Source organism: Artemia franciscana, chromosome 5 (assembly GCF_032884065.1).
Source record: "Artemia franciscana chromosome 5, ASM3288406v1, whole genome shotgun sequence".
Lineage (NCBI taxonomy): Eukaryota > Metazoa > Arthropoda > Branchiopoda > Anostraca > Artemiidae > Artemia > Artemia franciscana.
This window is the reverse complement of record NC_088867.1, coordinates 38,392,179-38,405,265: the sequence shown is the minus strand read 5'-3', so window position 1 is coordinate 38,405,265 and position 13,087 is coordinate 38,392,179. Positions and strand designations below refer to the sequence as shown.

Sequence of the window (13,087 nt, the reverse complement as noted above, 5' to 3'; positions counted from 1 at the left end):
TTCGCCAAACAGCTTCATTACTGCTTATGTATCTTCCAGCCTGATATTCTACGATTTCATCGAAATCTTTGATTTCGGACTGCAAGCCAAAAACTGCCATGTCACTGCCTTTGTTGACGTATTTACATATGTATTTGATTGCCTTTACGGAGTTACAGTATTCAACGTTTATGTGTGCATTAAATGTTTTTGATAATAATGGGGAATATGGAACAACCCACTGGTTATCTACTTCGATGGTGGTACCGTTACGCTTCTTTATTATTGCTGTTTTACCGCCATCTTCAGTAGATCTTCTTCTATATTGTGGGTAACCATCATTGCCAGTAATTGTTTTGGGTACTAAAAGTCGAGGATATTGCTTTGTGCACCTTCCTTTGGCCATGCATGGTGAATTTTCGTTCAGTGCACCGCAAGGTCCATGTATCATATTTTTTACAATAATATCATGTAACCCCTTATTGACATTTTTATCAGGTATTTCAGCGGAAATCACATCATCAATTTCGTTTGAAGTAATTTTTTTATGTAGCCAGATTAGTATATGTGCGTGTGGCAAACCTCGTTTTTGCCATTCCACTGAGTACATCCAGCATCGCACTGACCCAAACACTTCATGTTTTACAAGGTAGTTTATCAGTGATTTCAACTTTTGCCGGAAGACACGTGCCGTAATGTCATGCCTATGAACCGCCGATTGTCCTTGAAGTAAAAGCTGCAGTATCTCGTCCCAAGATTGATTACATGTAAATGTAATAAATAAATCTGGACGACCATAGAGACGAACATACGCAATAGCATCTTGAGCATATTCATGCATATGACGGGGACTGCCAGCATATGACGAAGGTAAAATTGTTAATCTTCCAACGTTTGTGGTATTACCGTCATTTATAACTGCATCTCGCAAATGAATGTATTGTTCAGAGCTGAGCTTGGTCTGATTCAGGCGGATATATAGCAAACGTTCTGATTCAATTTTAGCATACATATCCACGACAAATTGGTGAAACAATTCACGGCATTTTAAAATATAATTTTCTTCATCCTGCCGAATCATTAGTCTATAGGAATAATAATGCATTGCACTGCATTTCTTATTCATTTCTTTGTTAGTGGCTGGATTCATCAATTTAATATTAAAGTGATAGCCGTTGGCTCCATCCCAAAAAATGATAGGATATTGTAGGGCATCGTAGCATCGATGAGTTTCAGCAATTCTTAACAACTGAGCGTTTCGCTTATGTAGAATAATATCTCGAGGTAAAAACTGATCACCGACCATAACGATTGCCACTTCGTCGATAGTCGGAGCATTGTATCTACGCACATGTTGGCCAGGAGGCGTTTTGTCAGCGGAAATAACAATTTTATGAGTATCAGTAGGCATCAAATCGATGGCTGTTTTGAACAGACGCACTAAATTATTATTTTCGTGGAAAAGATGTTGCAATTGGGAAACGATTGTCCTTTCAACGTTGGGAGAAATTTCGCAACGTGCATTCAATTCAGAATTTCTATCACTGATGAAGTACAATTGTAAAAATGTATGATTCTCGCCTGAGAATGGTAGAAGGGACCCTGCTCTATGATAAATTTGCCCTTTTACTTTGAAAGTAGACATAAATTGATCTGGATTTTCGATTTGGGCTCCAAACGACGTCATTTGGAAACATGAGTTGTATTGTCTGATTTTTGACAAAAAACGCTTAGATTCTGACGTAGTTCCAGTAAGGAAAGTCTTCAATGGCTCTGGTGGTGCAGCCAATAGAGGAAGTTTAACTTTTCCTGAGGTGCAACACATTCCCATTGTTTCACCATTGAATTTCAAGGCCTTGCAATAGGGACAAATTTTAGACATTGTCCCAATTTGAACACATCTACTCAAGCTATAATCATCGACTGGGTTGTACCTGAATGCCAGGCGATAACTTTCAGATTGCTCTGATTCCTCGGCACGCTTTCTTTTCTTACTTTCTCTATCAGCAGCAAGCCTGATTTCTTGCTGTTCTTGTAATTCCTCGGCACACTTTCTTTTCTTACTTTCTCTATCAGCAGCAAGCCTGATTTCTTGCTGTTCTTGTGATTCCTCGGCACGCTTTCTTTTCTTACTTTCTCTTTCAGCAGCAAGCCTGATTTCTTGCTGTTCTTGTAATTCCTCGGCACGCCTTCTTTTTTCACATTCTCTTTTAGCAGCAAGTCTGCTTCTGCGTTGCTCTGGTAGTTCCTCGGCATGCTTTCTGTTCTTTCTTTCTCTATCAGCCTCAAGCCTGTTTCCCTGCTGGTCTTTTGATTCCTCGGCACGCCTTCTTTTTTCACTTTCTCTTTTAGCAGCAAGTCTGCTTCTGCGTTGCTCTGGTAGTTCCTCGGCATGCTTTCTGTTCTTTGTTTCTCTATCAGCCTCAAGCCTGTTTCCCTGCTGGTCTTTTGATTCCTCGGCACGCCTTCTTTTTTCACTTTCTCTTTTAGCAGCAAGTCTGCTTTCGCGTTGCTCTGGTAGTTCCTCGGCACGCTTTCTTTTCTTACTTTCTCTATCAGCAGAAAGTTTTTTGGCATAGACTCTTTGAGCATCTTCATCAGTCATTGTAAACTTAAACATTAATAGATTTCTACGCGAACATATGTCTTATATAACTTGTATGACGTCACCTTCAAAGCAAAAATGACGGCAACTAATTTCATGACGTCAGCCGAAACATGACGTCACCTGATCCACAGATCCACAGACAGACAGACAACTTATTTTTATATATATAGATATATATATATATATATATATATATATATATATATATATATATATATATATATATATATATATATATTTAACTACGTAAAACTTGCGAATGTACAACATTCTTGGCTGTCCCATTGTCAGTGCATATAAATAGATTGTCAGGTTTACCGACTCTTGAACATGCAACATATAATTGTCCATGGGAAAAACAATCTGTATTCACATCTATACCTCATTATTCTAATGATTGCCCTTGAGCTTTGTTGATGGTGATTGCTAATCGAACATTCCCCGTGTCGCTGTCGTCATTTATATATCTCCCTGTGCCCCCCGGCGTCCCCGTTGGTGTTGTTTCCTTGTGTGCCGGTCGTCCTTCGTGTCCCAGTTTCCCAGTCCTCTTTGAGTGTCGCGGTCGTCATTTATATTCCCTGTGTCGCGGTTTCCCGGTCGTCATTTGTGTTCTGGTGCCCCGGTCTGTAATTTCTCTTTGAGTGTCCTGGTCGTCATTTATATTCCCTGTGTCCCGGTTGTCATTTGTGTCCCGGTGCTTTGTTGATGGTGATTGCTAATCGAACATTCCTTGAGTCCCGGTCGCTTTCTCTTTGAGTGTCTCGGTCGTCATTTATATTCCCTATGTCCCGCTGTCCCGGTCGTCATTTGTGTCCCGATGTCCCGGTTTGTAATTTCGTCAATCAACAAACATGACGTCAGTCGACACACAAACATGACGTCACTCGACACACAGACAACTTATTTTTATATATATAGATGTCCCGGTGTCCCGGTCGTCATTTGTGTCCCGATGTCCCGGTGTGTAATTTCGTCAATCAACAAACATGACGTCTGTCGACACACAGACATGACGTCACTCGACACACACATACACAGACAACTTATTTATATATATATATATAGATATACTAGCTGTTGGGGTGGCGCTTCACGCCACCCCAACACCTAGTTGTTTGGGCGCTTCGCGCCCCCCAAGCCCCCCCCCCCGTGCACGTAAGTCGTTACGTTCCATATTAGTTACGCGCCATTGTAGTTGTGTCCTTGTGTCCAACCTGTGAATAGAGATATATATATATATATATATATATATATATATATATATATATATATATATATATATATATATATATATATATATATATATATATATACTAGCTGTTGGGGTTGCGCTTCGCGCCACTTTAGTTACGCGCCATTGTAGTTGTGTCCTTGTGTCCAACCTGTGAATAGAGATATATATATATACTAGCTGTTGGGGTGGCGCTTCGCGCCACCCCAACACCTAGTTGGTGGGGGCGCTTCGCGCCCCCCCCCAAGCCCCCCCGCGCGCGTAAGTCGTTACGCGCCATATTAGTTACGCGCCATTGTAGTTGTGTCCCTATGTCCCACCTGTGAATATAGATATATATATATATATATATATATATATATATATATATATATATATATATATATATATATATATATATATATATATATATATATATATATATATATATATATATATATATATATATATATATATATATATATATATATATATATATATATATATATATATATATATATATATATATATATATATATGTTTTTAACTACGTAAAACTTGCGAATATACAACATTCTTTGCTGTCCCATTGTCTGTGCATATAAATAGATTGTCAGGTTTACCGACTCTTGAACATGCAACATATAATGGTCCATGGGAAAACAATCCGTATTCAGATCTATACCTCATGATTCTAATGATTGCCCTTGAGCTTTGTTGATGGTGATTGCTAATCGACCATTCCCTGAGTCGCCATCGTCATTTATATATCCCCCTGTGCACCCCGGCGTCCCCTTTGCAGTTATGTCCCTGTGTCCCGGTCGTCATTTATATTCCCTGTGTCCCGGTCGTCATTTGTGTCCCGGTGTTCCAGTCTGTGATTTCTCTTTGAGTGTCCCGGGCGTCATTTATATTCCTTATGTCCCGGTGTCCCGGTCGTCATTTATATCCCCCTGTGCCCCCCGGCGTCCCCATTGTAGTTGTGTCCCTGTGTCCCGGTCGTCATTTATATTCCCTGTGTCCCGGTCGTCATTTGTATCCCGGTGTCCCGGTCTGTATATACATTCGTTTTTTAGTTTTGTTTTTCTCCTTTATTTTTTTCCTTTTTTCTTTTTTTTCTTTTTTAGTTTATTTAGATTTTTAGATTTTTTAGTTTTTTTATTAGTTTTTAGTTTTTTTGTAGTTTTTACCATTTTTTTAGTTTTTTTAGTTTTTTTTTTTTTACTTATGTCCTGGTCGTCATTTATACTCCCTGTGTCCCGGTCGTCATTTGTGTCTCGGTGCTTCGTTGATTGCTAATTTATATTATATTTATATTTATATTTTTTATATTTATTAATATTTTTTTAGTTTTCTTTTTCTCTTATTTTTCAGTTTTTTCCTTTTTTTTAGTTTTTTCTTTTTTAGTTTTTAGTTTTTTTTGTTTTTTACCTTTTTTTAGTTTTTTAGCTTTTTTAGTTTTTTTATTAGTTTTTAGTTTTTTTTTTTAGTTTTTGCCTTTTTTTAGTTTTTTCAGTTTTTTTTAGTTTTTAGTTTTTTACCTTTTTTTAGTTTTTTTTAGTTTTTTAGCTTTTTTAGTTTTTTTTTCTTTTTATTTTTTTGTAGTTTTTACCTTTTTTAGTTTTTTTTCTTCTTTTGTATTAGTGTGAAATAATTCAGACGTCATATGCGGACAAACACGACGTCACTCGACAGACAGACAGACAGACATAACCCACAAACAACTTATTTTTATATATATTTATTTTTATTTTTTTAGTTTTCTTTTTCTCTTTTATTTTTCAGTTTTTTCCTTTTTTTTAGTTTTTTTCTTTTTTAGTTTTTAGTTTTTTTTAGTTTTTTACCTTTTTTTAGTTTTTTTTTAGTTTTTTTAGTTTTTTAGCTTTTTTAGTTTTTTTATTAGTTTTTATTTTTTTTGTAGTTTTTGCCTTTTTTAATTTTTTTCAGTTTTTTTTTAGTTATTAGATTTTTACCTTTTTTTAGTTTTTTTTTAGTTTTTTAGCTTTTTTAGTTTTTTTTTCTTTTTAGTTTTTTTTTGTAGTTTTTACCTTTTTTAGTTTTTTTCTTCTTTTGTATTAGTGTGAAATAATTCAGACGTCATATGCGGACAAACATGACGTCACCTGATCCACAGATCCACACACAGACAACTTATTTTTATATATATACTAGCTGTTGGGGTGGCGCTTCGCGCCACCCCAACACCTAGTTGGTGGGGGCGCTTCGCGCCCCCCCCAAGCCCCCCCGCGCGCGTAAGTCGTTACGCGCCATAATAGTTACGCGCCATTGTAGTTGTGTCCCTATGTCCCACCTGTGAATATAGATAGATATATATATATGGTTTTAACTACGTAAAACTTGCGAATATACAACATTCTTTGCTGTCCCATTGTCTTTGCATATAAATAGATTGTCAGGTTTACCGACTCTTGAACATGCAACATATAATGGTCCATGGGAAAACAATCTGTATTCAGATCTATACCTCATGATTCTAATGATTGCCCTTGAGCTTTGTTGATGGTGATTGCTAATCGACCATTCCCTGTCCCGGTGTCCCGGTCGTCATTTACATCCCCCTGTTTCCCCCGGTGTCCCCGTTGTAGTTGTGTCCCTGTGTCCCGGTCGTCATTTATATTCCCTGTGTCCCGGGTCCCGGTCGTCATTTGTATCCCGGTGTCCCGGTCTGTATATACATTCGTTTTTTAGTTTTGTTTTTCTCCTTTATTTTTTTCCTTTTTTTTTCTTTTTTAGCTTATTTAGATTTTTAGATTTTTTAGTTTTTTTATTAGTTTTTAGTTTTTTTTTCTTTTTAGTTTTTTTGTCCCGGTCGTCATTTATATCCCCCTGTTTCCCCCGGTGTCCCCGTTGTAGTTGTGTCCCTGTGTCCCGGTCGTCATTTATATTCCCTGTGTCCCGGTCGTCATTTGTATCCCGGTGTACCGGAGTTGTGTCCCTGTGTCCCGGTCGTCATTTATATTCCCTGTGTCCCGGGTCCCGGTCGTCATTTGTATCCCGGTGTCCCGGTCTGTATATACATTCGTTTTTTAGTTTTGTTCTTCTCCTTTATTTTTTTCCTTTTTTTTTCTTTTTTAGCTTATTTAGATTTTTAGATTTTTTAGTTTTTTTATTAGTTTTTAGTTTTTTTTTCTTTTTAGTTTTTTTGTCCCGGTCGTCATTTATATCCCCCTGTTTCCCCCGGGTCGTCATTTATACTCCCTGTGTCCCGGTGCTTTGTTGATTGCTAATCGAACATTCCTTTTGTCCTGGTCGCTTTCTCTTTGAGTGTCGTCATTTATTTTTTTCTTTTTTAGTTCTTTTAGTTTTTACCTTTTTTAGTTTTTTTTAGTTTTTAGTTTTTTTAGTTTTTTACCTTTTTTTAGTTTTTTTAGTTTTTTTTAGTTTTTTAGCTTTTTTATTTTTTTTATTAGTTTTTAGTTTTTTTGTAGTTTTTGCCTTTTTTTTAGTTTTTTTAGTTTTTTAGCTTTTTTATTAGTTTTTAGTTTTTTTTGTAGTTTTTGCCTTTTTTTAGTTTTTTTAGTTTTTTAGCTTTTTTATTTTTTTTTATTAGTTTTTAGTTTTTTTTGTAGTTTTTGCCTTTTTTTTCTCTTTGAGTGTCGTCATTTATTAGTTTTTTCCTTTTTTTTTAGTTTTTTATTGGTTTTTACCTTTATTTTAGCTTATTTTTCAGTTTTTTCCTTTTTTTTAGTTTTTTTTATTTTTTATTTTTTTTAGTTTTTTACCTTTTTTTAGTTTTTTTAGTTTTTTAGCTTTTTTACTTTTTTTATTAGTTTTTAGTTTTTTTTGTAGTTTTTGCCTTTTTTTAGTTTTTTCAGTTTTTTTTTTAGTTTTTTATTGGTTTTTACCTTTATAGTTTTTTTAGTTTTTTAGCTTTTTTATTTTTTTTATTAGTTTTTAGTTTTTTTTGTAGTTTTTGCCTTTTTTTAGTTTTTTCAGTTTTGACGTCACCTGATCCAGTTTTTTCAGGTGACGTCACCTGACACATCCATCCATCCATCCACAGACAACTTATTTTTATATATATAGAAGATAGATATATATATATATATATATATATATATATATATATATATATATATATATATATATATATATATATATATATATATATATATATATATATATATATATATATATATATATATAATATATATATATATATATATATATATATATATATATATATATATATATATATATATATATATATATATATATATATATATATATCTTCTATATATATAAAAATAAGTTGTCTGTCTGTGGATGTGTGGATGGATGTGTGGATGGATGTGTCAGGTGACGTCACCTGAAAAAACTGGATTAGGTGACGTCAAAACTGAAAAAACTAAAAAAAGGCAAAAACTACAAAAAAAACTAAAAACTAATAAAAAAAATAAAAAAGCTAAAAAACTAAAAAAACTATAAAGGTAAAAACCAATAAAAAACTAAAAAAAAAACTGAAAAAACTAAAAAAAGGCAAAAACTACAAAAAAAAACTAAAAACTAATAAAAAAAGTAAAAAAGCTAAAAAACTAAAAAAACTAAAAAAACTAAAAAAAGGTAAAAAACTAAAAAAAATAAAAAATAAAAAAAAACTAAAAAAAAGGAAAAAACTGAAAAATAAGCTAAAATAAAGGTAAAAACCAATAAAAAACTAAAAAAAAAAGGAAAAAACTAATAAATGACGACACTCAAAGAGAAAGCGACCAGGACAAAAAACTAAAAAAAAAGGCAAAAACTACAAAAAAACTAAAAACTAATAAAAAAAATAAAAAAGCTAAAAAACTAAAAAAACTAAAAAAAGGTAAAAAACTAAAAAAACTAAAAACTAAAAAAAAACTAAAAAAGGTAAAAACTAAAAGAACTAAAAAAGAAAAAAATAAATGACGACACTCAAAGAGAAAGCGACCAGGACAAAAGGAATGTTCGATTAGCAATCAACAAAGCACCGGGACACAGGGAGTATAAATGACGACCAGGACACAAGTAAAAAAAAAATTAACAAAACTAAAAAGAAGGTAAAAACTACAAAAAAACTAAAAAGAAAAAAAAACTAAAAACTAATAAAAAAACTAAAAAATCTAAAAATCTAAATAAACTAAAAAAGAAAAAAAAAAGGAAAAAAATAAAGGAGAAAAACAAAACTAAAAAACGAATGTATATACAGACCGGTACACCGGGATACAAATGACGACCGGGACACAGGGAATATAAATAACGACCGGGACCCCCCGCGCGCGTAAGTCGTTACGCGCCATATTAGTTACGCACCATTGTAGTTGTGTCCCTGTGCCCCACCTGTGAATATAGATAGATTTATATATGTGTTTCAAACTACGTAAAAATTGCAAATATACAACATTCTTGGCTTTCCCATTGTCTGTGCATATACAAAGCCGTAAGTACTAATAATGACGTCATATGCAAACGCTCTTTTTACAAACAAACCAACATGCATACACACAACTCGTTTTTATATAGATAGATAGATAGATAGATACAATACAAATTAACTGCGTAAAACTTGCGAATATACAACATTCTTCGCTGTCCAATTGTCGCTGCATATAAATAGATTGTCAGGTTTACCGACCCTCGAACATGCAACGTACAATTTTCCATGGGAAAAACAATCAGTATTAAGATCTATACCACATTTTTCTAATGATTGACCTTGAGCTTTGTTAATGGTGATTGCAAATGCTAATCGAATTGGGAATTGCAATCTTTTAAATTGAAAGGCAGATCCGTTGGAATCATGGGAATGCGAGGAATAAGAACAGCCTCACCCTCAAAAGGCCCTGTCAAGATTGTGGCCTCTATTAGGTTTTCCGTTGTTTTTTTTACGGCAAGTCGCGTGCCATTGCAAAGCTTTGGTGGGTTGATATTTCTTAAGAGTATTATTGGTACGCCTATTTTTAGTTGTAGCACGTGTGGTGGAAACCCTGAAAGATCCACGGAATTTAAAAATTCAGATGGATAATTAACCGCTTCATTTGGTTCCAAAACTGTGTCGACTGACTTGTAAAGGACTGCCTGGTCTTGAATCTTGGTCAAAACAATATTGTTGATTTCGTGGACGAATGATTTCTATATTTTTGGGTGCGAGAATCGCTCTTTCACTTAGCCATTTATTATTTTTATAATTTTTTAGAATATTCGGAAATACTTTTTCAATCAATTCATTTTTGGACGTCACTAAATTACAGAAATCAGCAGGTAGTTGTATACGTCCTGAAATTGAGTCTACTGGGAGCTTTCCGTTTCCAATTGCCAGCAATTGATCTTAAAATGTTTGACCAGAGTCATCGTTTTGCAATCGGACACGCATATTTGTAGTTAATTTTAATATTTTTACGTGTGCCCATAAATTAGAATTTTTCAGGCAAGCGTTCATTTCGTCTGCAGGAGTTGATCTAGGTATTATAGGTAATGTTTGCCTGAAATCTCCCGCAAGCAATATTAATGTGCTGCCAAAGGGTTTCGACTTCCCTCGCAAATCTTTCAAGCATTGATCCAGAGCCTCGAGCAATTTTTTGTGTGCCATTGTGCACTCATTCCAAATACTAAGTTTGCATTGCTGCAATACTTTACCCATCCCAGATGATTTGGAAATATTGCACGTGGGAGTTTCTGTAGAATCAAATTCAGAGGCAATTTCAAAGCGGAATGAGCAGTTCTTCCACCAGGCAGCAATGTTGCGGCTATTCTGGACGACACAATTGCCAACGCTATATCATTTTTTGATCGAATTGATGCCAGAATCAGTTTTATCACAAACGTTTACCAGTACCTCCTGGCGCATCCAAAAAGAAAATTTCTCCAACGTTGTTATCGACACAATGCATTATCGTATCATAAATGTCTTTTTGTTCCGACGTTAACTTGGAAATGTTATTTTGTACATACGACAATAGATCACTCATACTGTAACTTTGTTCACGATCCAATTCTACACATGTCGAAACAGCAGCGATACGGTTAGATGAAGGCATTCCCAAATCCTGAAGAGATTTGTTTGCCATACGTACGCACAAATCTTCTATACTAACTAAAGTGTAGTTATAAATTTCTGATGTAAAATCAAAAGTCATATCTGACGTCTCTAACTATTTTCGATGGAGTATATCGTCGGACATTTTTGACTTATATTTTTCCCATAACTCTGTAGGAGCTGATGGAGAGCAAGTTGTTAAAATGATGCCAAACAATTCACGAATTTGACTTGGGGTTGACGTTTCGCACTCGTCATTGATGCAGTTATCCCAGTGTTGGTCATTCTCCAATAAATTCAGAGCTTGGCATGCACTACGGTAAGTGTCATGTATAGTACCGTTTACAGTTCTCAAATACTCAAAGGATGTCGGACCGGGTACATTCACCAAAAGCAAGCGTAGAAAGAAGCATTCATGTTGATTGGGGTGAACGGTGTAGAGTCTTCCTATCGTGGTATCTTTGAAGATGGTAGGTTGGCCGTCGACTGACTTACCCTGTTTTCGACGTTCAAATACTTTATATTTAGTATTCCACGTGTAATACGAAGGCACTTCAGTATACAGCAGTTTTTTTGCAAATGAATCATTTTTGCAAAGCGAAAAGAAACCAGTTAACTTTGTATCCGGTGGATTCAGTGCTCTTTGTTGCACGTTGGTTTCCGAGAAATAAACACGTTGACCATTCTGTAAATGTACAGCTAAGTGAACAACAAATTGTCAATTTTCCATGCATTTTTCTTGTTTCATACTTTTGCTTAAAATTGCTTCGGAACGTCTGGATGAAGGGAGGGGAAAGCAAGGTCCAGAGGGGAAAACTACCCCCTCCCAAAGCAAATATGGACACTACTTAAACACTTCTGACTTTGAGATGACTGCGTAATTTCATACAGAAGTTTATTTTATTTTCGAAATGTCTCAAATAACTACTATGCATTTTTTGGAAGTCGAGGAGATAATGAATACACATGAAAGCATGTTTTTGAAAAAAAGAACGGAAAAATTGAAGAAAATAATCATAAATGAAAAAAATGATAGTAAACTTTGTGTGCTTGTCCAGTTTTTCACCTCTTTATAATGAAAACCGTTGTTTTTCCGGAAAAATGCTGCAATAGCACTAGGTTTTCTCAAAGGTGCTACCACAAGAGAAAAGTACCACCAATGGCAAGTGGCAATTCTGCCGAGAAGAAAATGATACACTAAAATTAGTTTTTTTTTCATATTGGAGACCAATATATTTTTTGGACTCGATACGAAAAGATCTTTTCAAAGCTGCCAGAAACCACAATAGAGCATCATAGCGTATTAACTCATGGCCTGTCGATTAAAAAGTTATTTCTAATTGCCGGTTATTTCACGTGAAAGCAGCATGTCCGGAAAACAATGCACAATTTTTAAATGGTAAGCTTTAAGGCTTGATCAACTCATACTCTTATTAATTTTTTGATAACAAGCCAAAGCTTATCATTTAAAATATTTAGCCTTTAAGTATTCTAAAAACAGCTGTTTTTATAACAAAAACAACTTTTTTATCAAAAAACAGAATAGAAACAGAAACAGGTCTTCTGTTTTTTGTTGACCTATTCTGTTTCCATTCTGTTTCATTCAAACCCTATTTTTTTTCTCTATCTCCAGAAAAAAAGTGTCCATGCTTAATCTTAACGTGCAGGTCGGTAGAAATAGTGATAGATGTAGCTCAGCTGGGTAAATCTGGTGTACAAAAAAAAAACTACAATGGCTACAGACTGCTGCAATTTTTTAAGATCAACAGTCTACTTATATAAGTGCAGTATTTGGTTTGGTAAGACAGATGTTCGTGTTAATTTTGGTATTGTAATTTATTTATTGGAGCATGGGCTGATTCGCACTGGTATGACATCATAACTATCTTTCTAAGGAATATGACATGAAAAGGATACTATACGTCATTAACGCTAAATATGAATACTTACGTCACCGACTCTATAAATAAACTTGCTTTTAAAAATTGGTTGTCAGTTTTGAAACATAAAGCAATGAGAAATGATCACAAAAAGGATCTAAAGCGAATGAAAACTTGGAAGAGATATTTTACAGAAAAAGGTATGTCCGTGCCTATCGAGGCTGAAAATGTTCCCGCCAGATATAAGCCAAAAAAAGGTCATCTAGAAAAAAAGAGTAGCCGAAGTCCTGGCAAGATCGTAAGTTTGAGAAAAAAGAAAACTTTTAACCCGAGCTTTGAAAATTCATAAGATTTCTAAGATTGAACCATCAAGAAAAAGACATTTTGAAGAA

At 34.5% G+C, this 13,087-nt stretch overlaps 1 long non-coding RNA gene across 1 annotated transcript; it reads right to left on the bottom strand.

Moving 5' to 3' along the window:
- Window positions 1–4,839: 4,839 nt before the first annotated feature.
- On the bottom strand, window positions 4,840–8,970 carry LOC136027374 (uncharacterized). Its single transcript, XR_010617587.1, has 2 exons — window positions 8,128–8,970; window positions 4,840–7,766 (listed from the first exon to the last, which is right to left on the bottom strand). It is a non-coding gene; the product is annotated as an uncharacterized LOC136027374 (long non-coding RNA).
- Between the last annotated feature and the right edge of the window lie 4,117 nt (window positions 8,971–13,087).